Below are 15,275 nucleotides of genomic sequence, written 5' to 3'. Positions count from 1 at the left end.
AGCATTTGGGTAATAACCGTAAGCACCAGTCCCCAGTGGACTCCAGGGAAAGGCCAGCTTCAGTCGAGAGCCTCAGATAGGCCTGGTTTTCAGGATATCCACAGTGAATATGCACTACCTCCATGGTGGATATCCTGCAAACCTGGCCTGTTTGTGGCTGTCGAGGACTGGAGCTGGCCACTCCCACCCTAGAGCCTACTTCCCTACGTACCTCTTGTAGCTCCTGTGTAACTGATGAGTAGCCAGAGCACTGCTGCTCCTGGGCAAGTTACCTCTCCTGACTCTCCACCTTCTTCCACTGTAAGGGTAGTTCCCTGTACGTACCAGGATCAGTCCAGACCGCTGGGTTGTGTCTCCCTTCCAGCAGAGGGAGTCAGAGAAAAAAACTGAAAAGGCACCCATCTTAACCTGGTGTGCTACCTGCGATCCTTCAGTATTTTCTCTGACTCTCAGCAGAAGGGTTGACAGAACCTGCTGTCCTGATTTTTCAATTTCTTTAAATTTACTTTTTTTTTTTTTTTTCTTTACAGAGTTCTAAGGCTCTGGATGATTTAGTTAACACCTTTGGCTACAGCAAGTTGGTTGTATAAAAAAAAAAAAAAAGCTCAGTGCGGTTTTATTTTCTCAGACTCTTCACTCAGCAGGTAGAGGTAAGGCATTGCAGTAACAGCTTCTTAATTAGCTCTAGCTGTGTTTCCCAATCACCGGCACAGCTCTCTGTAATAGCTAGTGGTTCCTTGCCAGAGCTTACCAGACTACCTTTCCCATCAGCCCCATGGTTCTTGTTCTTCCTTCTTTTATCATCCTCTGGTTTAGGTTTTTTTTCTTCTTCAGGCACTGGGTTCCCCATAGGCTTTCCATTGGAGCGCCTCCTATCTACTGGGGACCCTAATTGTCCTGTCCTTTTAGTCTGGTCTAACATGTGACTGCACTGGTTTGTCACAGCATTACTGTCTGGATAAGGACTCGGGTAAAGATAGTGTATTTGGACATGCAGTGCTGTTTAAAAAAAAAAAAAAAAAAAAAAAGTTTTAAAATAATCAAACCAAACTTCCCGTAAAATACAAACTGGATTGCAAGAAACCAATCAGAAGTAAAACTATTTAAGAGCAACCCTCAGCTGGGGATTCCTATCCTGTATGGTAGGTTGTTGTGCTTGTCCACGGAGAAAGCGAAGTTGCTCATCTGTAACAGGTGTTCTCCATGGACAGCAAAACAAGCAGCCACATAATCCCCTCTTCCTCCTCCCAGAGAAATTTGTACAGCTTGGAAAAAGACAGAGGGCACTAGTGAGTGACGTTGCCCATCAAGCGTGGCAGTTTGTTTTGCTGTCTACAGGAAAAACTTCACTAACCATGTCGACACATCACGGTAGTTGCTGTATGGTTTTGTGGGCTATGTTTGTTTAAAAAAAAAAAAATCAAAAACCCCAACCTTCTGTATGTGAATTTTTATAAGGCTGTAAAGTGTTTACATTGTAGTACAAATATATCAATTTGAGATTTTCCTAAACCAACCTAGAATAGCTTTATTGTTGTCAAGGGGAGATAACTGATCTTGTTAACGGTGAGAGGTAGTTAGCATGTTAACTATAAAAATATTTAAGATTGGCATGTTTATCTTCACTGAAGTGGTCTATGTGCTTGTAACAGTTTGCGTATTTCAGTCCTGATTCATTTTTTTCCTCAGACTTGAGTAAACCAGAACTTCCTCTTTATTCAGTCAGATCAATCCAGGCAAGACTAAATTGGTTGTGTACCCCGACCAGCAGATGGAGACAAAGATGAACAGGCTTTCTGATGTCACTCCTTATGAGCATCTGTGCCTGCACCAGCCTGCCAGCATTCTTTGTCTGACAAGCATCTTGTGCGGTGGACTGCAGCTTGCTAGGCTGAATAGGAAAAGGCAATTAAGGCGCATAAGGTTAAAGACTTGTTCTCTTTTCTTCAGTTGAGTGAGATACCTGGGCTTCCAATTTAAAAAAAAAAAAATTCTTCCGATGTCAGCTTCTGAGGGGAGAGCCTTGGGCTCCCTCCATTAGTGGAGTGATCCAGGACCGGGGGGCTGGCAGCATACCTTCCTTATCTTATTGCCACAAATTATACCCCCACCCTTGTTTCTGTAAAATCCAACTGTCTATCACTTAAGACCCTGGTGTGCTTTTACTGTGACTGGCAATGAAGCGTGAATGAAAAAAAAACACAAAATGGAAGATCTGTCTGGCTTAGCGGTCAGAATTACAGCAGAGAGAGGAGCCAGACTTGGGAGATGGGGACTGATTTTGAATGGCCTGGGTGAGTTGCTGACTTTTTTTTGGGGGGGGGGGTTCGGAGAGGCCAGGCTGGAAAAGGTAGGGAAGCTTAGAAACGGTGTTGAGTGTGAGGAAAGACCGCTATCTGCTCTGCCTGCAACCTAAGGGAAGGGGGAGGGTGGCCATAAGTTGTGCTATGAGTGTGCAAAAGCTAAAGGAGACTTCAAGCGGGAATTTCACACAGTGGGAAGAGAAACTAATAATTCTCCGGGCTGCAGTTTTTGGAGGATTCATCGGCGGCCATTGCACATCAGAACGGTAGTGAAGGGGGAACTCTGACCTCCTCTTAGGTCCAGAGCAGCTCCTACAACTGCTGCTGTTTCAGTAGCAGCAAAGCAGAGAATGCTTTCTTGCAATAGATAGCTATCCCTAGAGAATTTTTTAAAGAGCTTGTAGGCCTTTTGAATGTGGCAGGATGCTTCTTCAATCTGGCTTTGGATTCCTCAGATTCTCGAGGCAGAAAGAGGACCCAGGGTAGTGTGAAAAAAATCTGGTGGAAAAGATTTTTCTTCTTCAGAAGATTCCTTGGATGGCTTTAAGAGCTGTCACAGGGCAATAGTGAAAGGGAATTGGAGGAAGGAGAATGACCCCCCTGAAAAGGGGGTGGGGGGAGATTTTTCAATATTCTTTCTCTTTCAGAGGGACAAGTTGTAATCTTTCAGTCACTTTGTACCTGGTGTATTGATGAGGACAAGGAGGGGGACTCTACCGCAGAGGAAGACCCCTTAATGGTCGTCATTACACCAGGCAGGGCAGGATTTGATAGATTTGGAGTGGGTGGTGTCTGAAGCTAATTTTGATGGGTGTCTCTTGACTTCCCAGTGGAGGGAGGAGTGGCCTTGAAGGTTGTGCACGATAGGCGGAGTCCATCCTTAAACAAGGCTTTGATGCAATAGCAATGCCCTTACAGATTTTGCTTCTTGTCCCCTGGTAGCTTGTTCATGCCTGCTCCTCACTTGGGAGGTGGATGACTTGGGGGCGAATTCCAGAGAGGTTATGGAACCTACCGTTGCCTTTTTAACTGACACAGGCTCTGACCTACTCCGTACCTCGGACAGAGGAGTGGCCTCTGTGGTAGCAGCCAAAAGACATCTATGGCTGCGAATTGGAAAATCTGGCCAGTAAATGGGGTGCATCTCCAGTACCCTGGCTACCAGAAGATGAGAGCAGTTGCAGCACCCCTCGCCCATGAAGGGTCAATCCAGGGACTCCCTACAGAAACTTGACATTTCAGAGGTCTCGGTCCTTTTGGAGTCGACAGCCCAAGAAAGGGACAGGTTCAAGTTCATCAAGAACCCCTCCCAATGAAGTTTTGCCAACTCGCCCTCGGAACGAGGAAATAGGGGGTCGACGGTCTCTCTTCTAGCAGCGATGTGTTGAGATTACTTCAGACAAATAGGTGCTGGATGTCATACGAGAAGGATACGTGCTGGAATTTTGCAACACTCCTTGGGACATTTTCATGATGTCTCCTTGCCACTCCCAGCACAAGCAGGCAGTGGAGTACACCTTGGTAAGGCTCATCAGGTTGAGGGCTATAATTCCTGAACGTGTGCCCCAGGAAAATAAGGGACATTATTCCATTTATTTCATCGTGCCCAAGAAGGAGGGTTTTCCTAGATTGTAGCCAGATGAACTCAGGACCAGTGGGTTATGTGTTCCTCTGCTAGCAGATGGGAGACTGAGTCAGATTTCAAAGCTGTCACCCTAGATATACCCCTCAGTGACCTCAGCTCCTCAGTATCTATCCGTCTCCTAGCAGATACGGACAGTTTCTTTCGCCCTATCCTGGTCCTCAAGAGTCTCAACCAACATCTATGAGTGAGTAATTTCCACATGGAAACTCTGTGCTTCGTGGTGATGGTCGTGCACCTGGGAGCGTTCTTAACCTCCCTGGACCTTTCTGAGGCCTACCTTCAGTTTCCAATCCGGCAAGAACATAATTTCCTATGCTTTGCGGTACTGGGCTGCCATTATCGGTTCCTGGCTCTGCCCTTTGGCCTGGCCACTGCCCCCAAAACATTTTCCAAGATTATGGTGGTCGTAGCGGCTGCACTGAGAAAAGAGGGAATCCTGGTTACACTCGTGCTTGGATGACTAATCCGGTCAAAGTCCATGGAAGAGAGTCTTTAGGTGACCAGCAGGGTGACCTTCTTGCTTTAGGAACTCTGTTAGGTTCTAAACATGGACAAAAGCTGTCACAAACCCTCCCAGTCCTTGGAATTTATCTGAGAGTGTGGTTCATCACCAAGCAGAGCAAGGTCTTCCCGTCCACACGGATAAGGTAGTTGATTTCCCAAGTGCGTCAGTTGACAAATATGATATACCCAGTGTGGAGCTATCTTCAGATCCTCTGTTTGGCATCAACCCTGGAGGTAGTACCGTGGGCGAGGGCACATATGCGACCTCTTCAGTGCTCCCTGCTGTCACATTGGAACCCATTGTCTCAAGAATACTGGATTCGCCTCCACCTACTGATGGAAGTATGTTCTCTGCTCCAGTGGTAGCTGCAGGAAGCTCACCTAGGCAAGGGTGTAACCCTGTCTCCGCCGCTGGTTCTCACGACAGACGCGAGCCTCCGGGGCTGGGGAGCTCACTTGTCAGGAGCCGGCAGCCCAGGGGCGTTAGACCAAGGAAGAATCACTCTGGAACATCAACCGCCTGGAAGCCCTGGCAGTCCGATCGGCATGTCTACAGTTCAGCCGCACACTCCAGGGTCAAGCGGTCCGTGTAATGTCAGACAATGCAACAATGGTAGCCTACATCAACCACCAGGGTGAAAGCAAGAGCCCACAAGTATAACAGGAGATAGATCTCCTTATGGAATGGGCGGAAACACACTGGAAGTCATATGAGAAGGATATGCACTGGAATTCCACAGCACTCATCGGGACATATTCATGATGTCTCCTTTCCACTCCCAGCACAAGAAGCAGGCAGTGGAGATTACACTTCTAAGACTCCTCAGGGTGAGCACAGTAGTCACAATGATTTCCATTTATATTGTTGTACCCAAGAAGGAAGTTTCCTTTCGCCCCATCCTGACCTCAAGAACATCAACTGTCACTTGCGAGTAACTCATTTTTACACAGAAACCTTAAGCTCTATGATATTGGCCGTACAACCGGGAGAGTTCCCAACTTCCCTGGATCTGTCCAAGGCCTACCTATATATTCCAATCTGGCAGGAACACAATTTTCTACACTGTGTGTGCCGGATCGCCATTATCAGTTTCGGGTGTTACCCTTTGGCTTAGCCACCGCCCCCAGAACCTTCTCCAAGAATCATGGTGGTCGTGGTGGCAGCGTTAAGAAAAGAAGGGATTCTGGTGCACCCATACTTCGATGATTCGTCTGATCTGGGCCAAGTCTGTGGAAGAGAGCCTCCTGGTAACCAACAGGGTGATCTCTCTGTTACAGGAACTCGACTGGGTAGTAAACCTCACCAAGAGCAGACTGAAGCCTTTCCCAGACCTTGTATCTGGGAGTCCAGTTCGACACCATACAGGGCAAAGTCTTTCTTCAATCCACATGAATACAGAAGTTGATATACCTGGTATATCACCTAGTGAATCTGGTACACCCAATGGTGTGGAGCTAGTTCTCGGGTTGATGGTAACATAGAAATGACAGTAGAAAAAGACCAATAGGCCCATCCAGTCTGCCCAGCAAGCTCCCACACTTATTTTCCCATACTTAGCTGTTTCACCGACCACCATGTTCAGGACCCTTGTTGGTAATTGTTTGATTCAAATTTTCTGCCACCCCCTGCCATTGATGCAGAGTAATGTTGGAGTTGCATCAAAGGTGAGCATAAGGCTTAACGGTTAAGGGTAGTAACTGCCATATCAAGCAAGTTACCCTGATGCTTGTTTACCCAGACTGCACAGATCAATGCCTTGTTGGATGATGTCTGAATGGAACTCTGGAATTAGTGCCGTGGGCAAGGGCGCACGTGCATCCTCTTCAGCGCAGTCTGTTATGTTGGAACCCACAGTAGCAAGTCTATTCAGTTCATCTCCACTGATGGGAGTCTGCGGTCACCTCCTGTGGTGGTTACAGGAAGCTCATCTGAACAGGGGTATGTCCCTGTCCTCCCCGGGCTGGCTGGTTCTCACAACAGATGCGAGCCTCTGGGGCTGGGGAGCCGACAGTCCAGGGACAGTGGACAGAAGAGGCCCTTTGGAACATCAATCGCCTGGGCACTCAGATTGGTGTGTTTACAGTTCAGCCACAGGGCCAGGCGGTCAGCGTGATGTCAGACAACGTGACTATGGTAAACTACATCAAGTGTCACAGGAGAGGGATTTCCTGCTGGAGTGGGTGGAAGCATATCTACAGATGATCTCAGCCTCCCACATTGCAGGAAAAGACAACATCAGAGCAAACTTTCTAAGCGAGAGAGTCTGGATCCAGAGAGTGGGGATTGTCGGCCAAAGTATTTCAACTGATAGTAGATTATTGGGGCCACCCGTCGGTCGACATGCTGGCTGCATCTCATAATGCGAAGCTTCCTCAATTCTTCGGTCACTGAAGAGATCTGTGGTCCCTGATAATCGACGGTTTCATCCAGATCTGGCTGGATAACTAGTTGCTATATGTCTTGCCTCCTTGGCTCCTGCTGGGCAAAAGATCTTCTGCCTTTTGGTTTGTCCCCCAGTAGCTAATGCACTTGGGTCGGCTGAGACAGAGGGATAAGTTTGAGGTGATTACTGCCTTATTGTAGGCCATAAGGCCTTCCACAGCATAGGTAAGGATTTGGAGGGTGGTCTTTTTTGGTCCTGCTGTACCGTTCAGAGTGCAGCCAGTTCAGGCTACGGTGTTGCATATTTTGACTTTTCTGCAAGAGAGTTTGGTCAAAGATCTGGCCTTTAATTCTGCGAGTGCAGATAGCCTTGGGCTGTCTTCGGGGTACAGTACAGGGATATCCTGTGTCTGCGCATCCAGGTGTACTGCTTTTTCTTTGGGGAGAAAAGAATTTGCATCCTCTGGTGCGAAAAATCTGTCCCTCTTGGAACCTTAATCTGGTTCTTATAGGAATGTCTGTGGCTCCGTTTAAACCACTGAGAAGGGCAACCTTAAAGGTGGTTTTTGTGGTGGCTATTTGTTCATCCAGGAGGATTTTGGAGCTTCAAGCTATTTGTTCATCCAGGTGGCTATTTGTTCATCCAGGAGGATTTCGGAGCTTCAAGCATTATCGTGTCTAGATCAGTTTCTGTATGTTTCAGGCGGGGGTGACATTACATATGGCGCCCTCTTCTCTGACTAAGCTGATTTTGACGTTCCTTCTTAATTGGATTGTGGAACTTCATGCCCTTTCTTTCCAGAATTGGATTCCTACACACATTAGGCAAGAGAACGAAGGCTTTTGGATGCGAGGCATTCATTGAGGAGCTATTTGAATGTTACTAATGAGTTTTGTAGTTCAGATCAGGTGATTGGTTCAATGTATATAACTAGAGATTGTTTGGTGCCTGAGGTTTTGATGGCTCACCCGAGATGTTCTCAGGCGGCCTCTTGGGCTGAGGCTCAGCAGGTATCTCCACAGAAGTTTTGCGGAGCAACTTCTTGGGTGTTGCTGTACACTTTCGCCAGACACTGTCACTTCGATGTCGGGGCTCCAGCTCCCATGGACTTTGAGAGAGTTCTGTGAGTGGGACTCTCCAGGCCGCACACGATTTAGGGGTGCTTAGGTACATCCCAGGAGTCTAGACTGATCTGTGTCCATACAGGGAAAGGAAAATTGATTCTAACCTGCTAATTTTTGTTTCTGTAGTACCGCAGATTAGTCCAGAGACCCGCCCAGTGAGGGTAGGAGAGTTAGTAGTTCTGCACGCTTGTCACACTTTTTATTAGCGTTAACTTCTGGGATGGAGTTTTCCACTGAATTACGGTATCCCCATCAACTGGTTTGTTGGGGCGTTAGCTGTTAAATTTTTTTTTTTTTTTTTTAGTGTGGTTATCTTGACTTGGGTACAAGTCAATACTGAGAGACTGCAGGAGGCACACTAGGTTATGTAGCACTGTCAGTAAAATTTTCTGTCTCCATCTGCTGGCAGGGAGGTAAAACCCAGGAGTCTGGATTGATCTGCGGGACTACAAGAATGAAAATTAGCAGGTAAGAATCAAATTTCCTTTAGCTTTGTTCCATTAAACTATGCCGATCTATATGTTCAGCAATTTCGTTCTTTACGATAGTTTCTATCATTTTACCTGGCACAGATGTCAGATTCACTGGTCTGTAGTTTCCTAGATCATTCCGTGATCCCTTTTAAAAATTGGCATTACACTGGCAACCCTCCAGTCTTCAGGTACCATAGATAATTTTAATGATAGTTTACAAATTACTAACAAGCTTGCAATTTCATTTTTCAGTTCTTTCAGTACTCTGGAATGTATACCATCTGGTCCAGGTGATTTGCTACTCTTTAGTTTGTCTATTTGCCCTGTGCTATCTTGCACTTACACTGAGATTTTTCAGTTCTCCTGAATCTTCACATTTAATTATCATTTCTGGAATGTGTATCTCTTATATTTTTATCAGTGAAGACTGAAGTAAAGAATTCATTTAGTTTCTTTTCTATGGTTTTGACATCCCTTTTATTCAATGGCAAGCTTCTTTTCAAATCTCTTTGCCTTCCTTATAAAAGGCCTTGCATCTAACTTGTCAGTGCTTATGCTGTTTCATGTTTTCTGCATTCGGATCCCTTTTCCATTTCTTGAAAGATGTTTTTAGCCATTATAGCCTTTTATGGTTTTATTAGTTTTATATACCGTTGTATCGGACTAGCCTTCACAACGGTTTACAATCATTTTGAGAAGGAAAAATACATTGCTTCATCTTTTTAACCATGCTGGTCGTAATTTAGCCTTCCTTCCATTTTTTTTAATGCATGGAATACATCCGGATTGAGCTTCTAAGATGGTATTTTTAAACAATGTCCATGGCCGATATAAACTCTTAACCTTTGCAGCTGCTCCTTTCGGTTTTTTTCTTAACCATTTTCCTTATTTTATCATAGTTACCTGTTTGAAAGTTAAATGCTGCTGTTGTAGATTTCTTGTTGGTTCTTGTACCAGCAGCTCCATGAAGCAGTTACTTATTTCATCTAGGAACTTTACTTCTCTAGAATGTCCTGATGTGACATTCACCCAGTCATATTGGGGTAATTGCAGCAGCGTGGAAACAAGAAGTTTACCCTTCTATTACCGAGGTCTTACGAAAATTAGCTAATGTTTACTATTTAAATAAGCTGACAATGATTCGCCTCGATGCTATGGACAAATTTTCTAAAGTCTGGCAAGCTTATGAGAACTAGCTGGAGAAATCAGCTGCAAAATAGAATCATTGCCTGTGGATTGATATTGGAAATCCTCTAATACCATATCTTGTCTTATCTTATGTCGCTCTATATTATTTTGTATAGTACTTAAATATTTTGGGTATAGCGATGGATGACCAAATAGGGGGAGGGAAGGGAGGATATGAAAAATGTTAAAATGTATGGTCTAGGTATTTGACATTCCGAAGTTGGATGTTGAGTTGTTTATGCTTTATTGTTGATTTTGACCTGAATAAAATGTTTAAATGAAAAAGAAAAACAAAGAAATGGGGGTAATTGAAATCAACTATTACTGTGCTGCTGATTTTGTTAGCTTCCCTAATTTCTTTTAGTATTTCATTGTCTCTTAATTCTGGCCAGGTGCACAATAATACTCACCCGCTGCTATTTAATTCCCCCTTTCGCCTGGAATTTCTATCCATAAAGATTCAAAGTTGCATTCAATTTCCTGCAGGACTTTTATCCTGTGACTCAATACATTAATATATAGTGCCAGCCCTCTACCAATTTGATCCATCCTATCATTTCAATGTAATTTGTATTCTAGTATCAGTGTCCCATCGGTTAATTCTCCTTTCTTCAGGTCTCTGAGATGCCAGTTAGAGCTACGTCTTCATTCAGTACTATATACTATCCTAAATTGAGGTGATGTTTCATAACGTGCCGCGGTATATAAAAACCATTAAATAAATAAATAAAACTATCCCATCTTATTTTTAGACTTCTAGCATTTGTATGCAGACATTTCAAAGTGTTTTTTCCTTTGTATTAACAACCTGCTTATCATTTGGCAGGGATAATTGGGAATCTTTCTGCTCTGTCTGTTCTTTAATTAAAGGCACTATGTCCATTTTAGCATTTATTGTAACCTGTTTACTGGGGTGTCCTAATTTCCCTGATCTTAGTATTCCCAAAGATGCATTATTCCGAACCATGTACTTCTTAGCGACTGTCTGCTTTCCTCCATCATCTAGTTTAAAAGCAGCACTAGTTCCTAACAAACCTAAAACCCTCTTCCCTTCACCATTATCTCATCCACGCATTGAGTCTCTGGAGCTCTGCCTGCCTCTGGGGTCCTGCACATAGAACGGGGAGCATTTCTGCTACTCTGGAGGTTCAACTTTCTACCTGAAATCCTAAATTTGACTTCCAGAACTTCCCTCCTGCACTTTCCTGTGTCATTGGTACCCACATGTACAAAGACAGTCGGCTCCTCCCCAACATTATCTAAGATCCTATCTATGTGACACATGAAGTCCTCCACCTTCGCACCAGGCAGGCAACTTACAAGCGATCCTCATGTCCACCAGCCAGTATTCTCTGCCTCCAGCAGGTGGTAGGACATACTGGTGCTGATGCAGGCATAGGGCCAGGCCACTTGTATTTTCAGGAGTGTGAGCCTCCTTAAAGGATTCCTAGACCCAGAAGGGACTAGGTAGAGGCTGGGAAGGGCAATTTTTTTTCCTCCTTTGTTTTTCTAGCTCTGAGGAAAAAATCCTCTTCTGCCCCCGCCCCTCCCCCCCAGTTCAGTAGCTGCAGGTCCTGGCTTGATAAGGAAAGCCTCAGAGGAGCCGTTGCATAGGCGGATCCCGTGTCTTGAAGAGGTCTCAGGCGCTCAGATGTTTAGTGGGAATGGTGGCCATATTCTCTGTCTTCCATGGGCATCTGTTTCCTGCAGTGGCCTTCAGATGTTGTATTGGTACTCGATGATCCACCAGTTCTGATTCCATTGGAAGATCCTCTAAAATGGGCTCCTTTGGGTCAAGCCAAAGATGATTTTTCCAGTAACTTGTTTTCATTTTCTACACAAGGCTTTCTGTGCTATCCAGAAGCCTGAAAGGAAGCACAAATCCTCTGTAGGTTTAATTAATCCCCTTCCCGTGGACCTTGCTCCTAGTAAACATCCTAGGGAAGCAGTTGATTCCCCCATCTGATTGGTAGGAGGTCCAGAAAGATTTGTGAAGATCCTGATTCTAACTGTATTTCCATGGGGCAAAGCAAGGTACAGAAAGAGATGACTATTCTATTATTCAGCTTTTCCGAGGGACAAGATCTCTGCATAGATTGACTAGGCTGTTTCCTGCCTCCGGATAAGTGATACAAAAGTAAAGAAGGCTCCAATTGGAGATCCTATTAAGGGGTCACCAAATCCACAGAGGCACTCTGAGGTAGAAAAGATGGAGCTAGCCAAATGGGAGAACCTGGAGAGTAGTCTTCAATGGGTTAAAAATCTTCTTAAGTTGTACCTTCTTCCCTCAGAGGCAGTTCTGATGTCCTTGACTCCATTGGTGTATGCTGTGGTTACTGCCATTGTTAGACATACTACTGTCCCAGTGGAGGGGAGTACTTCACTTAATATCCTCAGGATAGGAAAATTGAACTTTCTTTTGCAGCATCTGTTCACTTTCATCTGTTTGTGGCAGCTTCGTGGTTCAGGCACTCTTAAGCTGGATTCATCAGTTCCTGGAAAATGAGGATGTGCTTAGGATGGAGTTGGCTGTGGGCTTTTTAGCCAATGCTTTGCATGATGATCTTCGGATTTCTTCATGATCAGTGGCTTCACTTGTGATGGCCAGAAAACTTCTGGCCTTGTAACTGAGTTGCAGACTCTTGGTCTAAATCTTGATTAGGCAAACTTCTGCTTAAGGGGATCCCAATCTGCAAGAGGAAGGGGTCTGTCCTTTTAAGACTTTCATAAGCCCAAGTCTGACTCTGCTGCCTCCTCAGTAGGTGGTCAGTCTTCTCAGTGAAACATGGCAGGTTCACTCCTAGTAGGCTTCTGGCAGTTTTATCAGGAATGAACCCGAATAACATCAGATCAGTGGGTGGTAGATATGGTTTGCCATAGTTACGTTTTGGATCTCATCGCCCCCCCATACCGAATGCCTTTATAACTTTTCCCTGTGCTTCAGTGGCCAAACTGTTGCAGGCAGTAGTTTGTTTCCCTTACTGAACAGGGCCAAGGCTAATATCCAGTCCATCTTGTGTTACCCAAAAATGATGGAGCCTATATGATGTGGATCAAATGGTCCAGGAGAGCTCTGGTCCATCAACAGTCTAGAAACCAGTATCATTTTCTTCTTTTCTCAGAGGAAAAGCGGTCAGGGTTTTATCTGGTAATGCAGCTGAGATGGCATAAATGAACAGGCAGGGTGGTACCAGAGGTCTAGGAGTTTCAGAGGAGACAAATCTGTTTCTGTTAGAAAAGAATCTGCAGCTTTTTGTCAGCAGCTCACGTTGCAGGATTTCTGAATGATCAGACCGATTATCTGAGCAAGAATCTTCTGAATCCAGGTGAATGGGAGCTGAGCTCAAGATACTTTACAACACAATCAGGTGGGGCTTGCTTCACATGAATTTAATGGCATTACGAAGGTATGCCAAGGTTTGTCGGTTCTTCAGCCGTCGCAGGGAGCCCAAAACTGGAGATATAGGCACTTTAGTCCAGTCTTGGTCATTAGGGGAGCTTTTGGCTTCCCTCCTCAGAATCTCCACAGAATCAAATTGGAGAGCAATCATGTTATCCTAGTGGCTCCAGATTGGCCTTAGAGACCCATTGTATGCAGATCTGGTAAAGACTTTAGATCATCAGCACCTTATGTCTACCATCCACTCAGTCTGCTGATAGAGGATCTTATGGCTTAGCTCTTGATTGGTCATGTCTTATGAAGAGCAGCTACTTTTCTTCGTTTGTTCCCACCCTACTGAAAGCTCATAAGACTTCAACTTCTCTGGCTTACATTCAGGTTTGGTGCATTTTTTTAGGAATTCTGTAGTGATTTCTCAGTTTCTGCCTGGCATTCTGATATCCCTTGCATTTTGACTTTTCTTCACGGGTTTCATAAAGGGATTGCCTTTGAATTCCCTGAAAGTCGAATTTGTGATGTTCCTGTGGAAGTATCCAGGTTCCTTCAGGGAGTTAAGATCACGGCCTCCTTTCAGGCTTTTGGTTCCTCAGTGGGACCTTTATCTAGTTCTCAGTGTTAGTTATACCACCTTTTTGTGCCTCTGAAGCAGGTTGGAGATAGCGTTTCTGGTAGTGATGTGATCAGTTTGCCGTATTTCAGAGATTTGGGCTTTATCTTGCAGAGATCATTTCCTGAAAATTGTCCCAATTCAGTCTACCTTCGATCTGTGCCTGCCTTCCTACCGAAGATATTGTTATGCCAAATAACTGTTATCTGCCAGCCCTTTCAAAATGTGTGTGGCTTTAGGGTGCCTGAATGGTCTGGGTAATCATAAGGTATTTAGAGAGAGCTAATTCCTTTCATAGGAATAGGCTGTGTGGTGTTTGGAGGGCTGCACAAGGGTGAAATGGCCTCTAAAGCTATTCTGGTTAGATGGATCAAGGATATGATTGTCAGCTCATTTACTTAAGGACCAATAGGCCCTAGAGACTTTGCTCATTCTATGAGAAGGCAGACTTGGGTGGAGGCAGTTGCTGTGGTGCCAGTGGACATTTTGCAAAGCTGCAACCAGGTCGTCCTTGCATTCCTCTGTGAAACATTACAGGTTGGATGCTTTTGCTAAGGAGGACACAGCTGATGGAGCTGGTGTAATCAAAGCAGCCCTTATTTCCTCCCTAATTAGGGAGGCTTTGGTACTTCCTGTCTGTATGGACTGGACTGGTGTAGTAGGATGACAAGGAAGGAAACACTTTTCCTGTTAGTTTTCTTTCCGTGAATCCTGCTGCACCAATCCAAGACCCTCCCAGGAAGTTGGGCCATTTTAATTACTGGAAGAGTCAGATTTCTGTCCTGTATAAATATTTCAGGGCCTCTTTCAGGCTGTTGTCTCCCTTCTGCCCTTCTTTTTTTTTTTGAATTTGACAATTTTTATTCATTTTATAACACGAATGCACCACCACAGAATAGGCAAAACAAAGAACATACGACATTCGTAAAGAGCAAGAGAGCCACAGAGAGCCACACGGTTGTGGCTCTCTGTGGCTCCCTTCTGCCCTTCTTACTGTTCTTCCTATTCTTTTACAGTTCTTGGACAGATGATTGGTTTTAAGATTTTCTCCTCAAACGTGTTACAAATTTTGTTCTAAAATTGGAATGACGTCTTTCAATGCTTTATCATAAGAATACTATATTTCCTCTGTGCTGCACCACATCTATATAGTGGCAATGATGTCACAAAGAAAATGTGTACTCTGGTAAGGGAACATAACCACCTGTACAGACTGGATTAGTGTAGAGGGATTCATGGAAAGAAAATTAGCAGGTGTCTATAATTATCTTAATAAAGACCCCAAAATTAAGCCTGCGTATATGCAAGCCTGGGAGAGAGATTTGACACGATCCCTGTCGGATGAGGCCTGGGACCAGGTTTTTGATTGCACAAAAAAAGGTCTCCCCTACTCACAGCTAATGGAGAATAGATATAAGATCTTACTTCGCTGGTATTATACGCCTGCTAGACTACATAAGTTTAAATCAACCTACGATAATCGATGCTGGAAAGGGTGCGGGGAGGACGGCGCGTTTTACCATATGTGGTGGACTTGCCCCTACTTAATGCAATTTTGGGCGGACTTGACCTCTCTTCTTCGAGGGGTGTTGGGGGGTGAGATAGTCCTCACACCTGAACAGGTGTTATTGAATATGCCGTTTGACA

At 44.8% G+C, this 15,275-nt stretch overlaps 1 protein-coding gene across 15 annotated transcripts in view; it reads left to right on the top strand.

The window, feature by feature from the left end:
* Window positions 1-15,275, top strand: part of SRRM1 (serine and arginine repetitive matrix 1) — a 118,657-nt gene that overhangs the window by 24,708 nt on the left and 78,674 nt on the right. The gene's annotated exons all lie outside the window — the stretch shown is intronic.

This window comes from Rhinatrema bivittatum, chromosome 11 (assembly GCF_901001135.1).
Source record: "Rhinatrema bivittatum chromosome 11, aRhiBiv1.1, whole genome shotgun sequence".
NCBI classification, from domain to species: Eukaryota; Metazoa; Chordata; class Amphibia; order Gymnophiona; family Rhinatrematidae; genus Rhinatrema; species Rhinatrema bivittatum.
The sequence above is the reverse complement of the archived record's forward strand: the minus strand, read 5'-3'. Positions and strand labels throughout refer to the sequence as shown.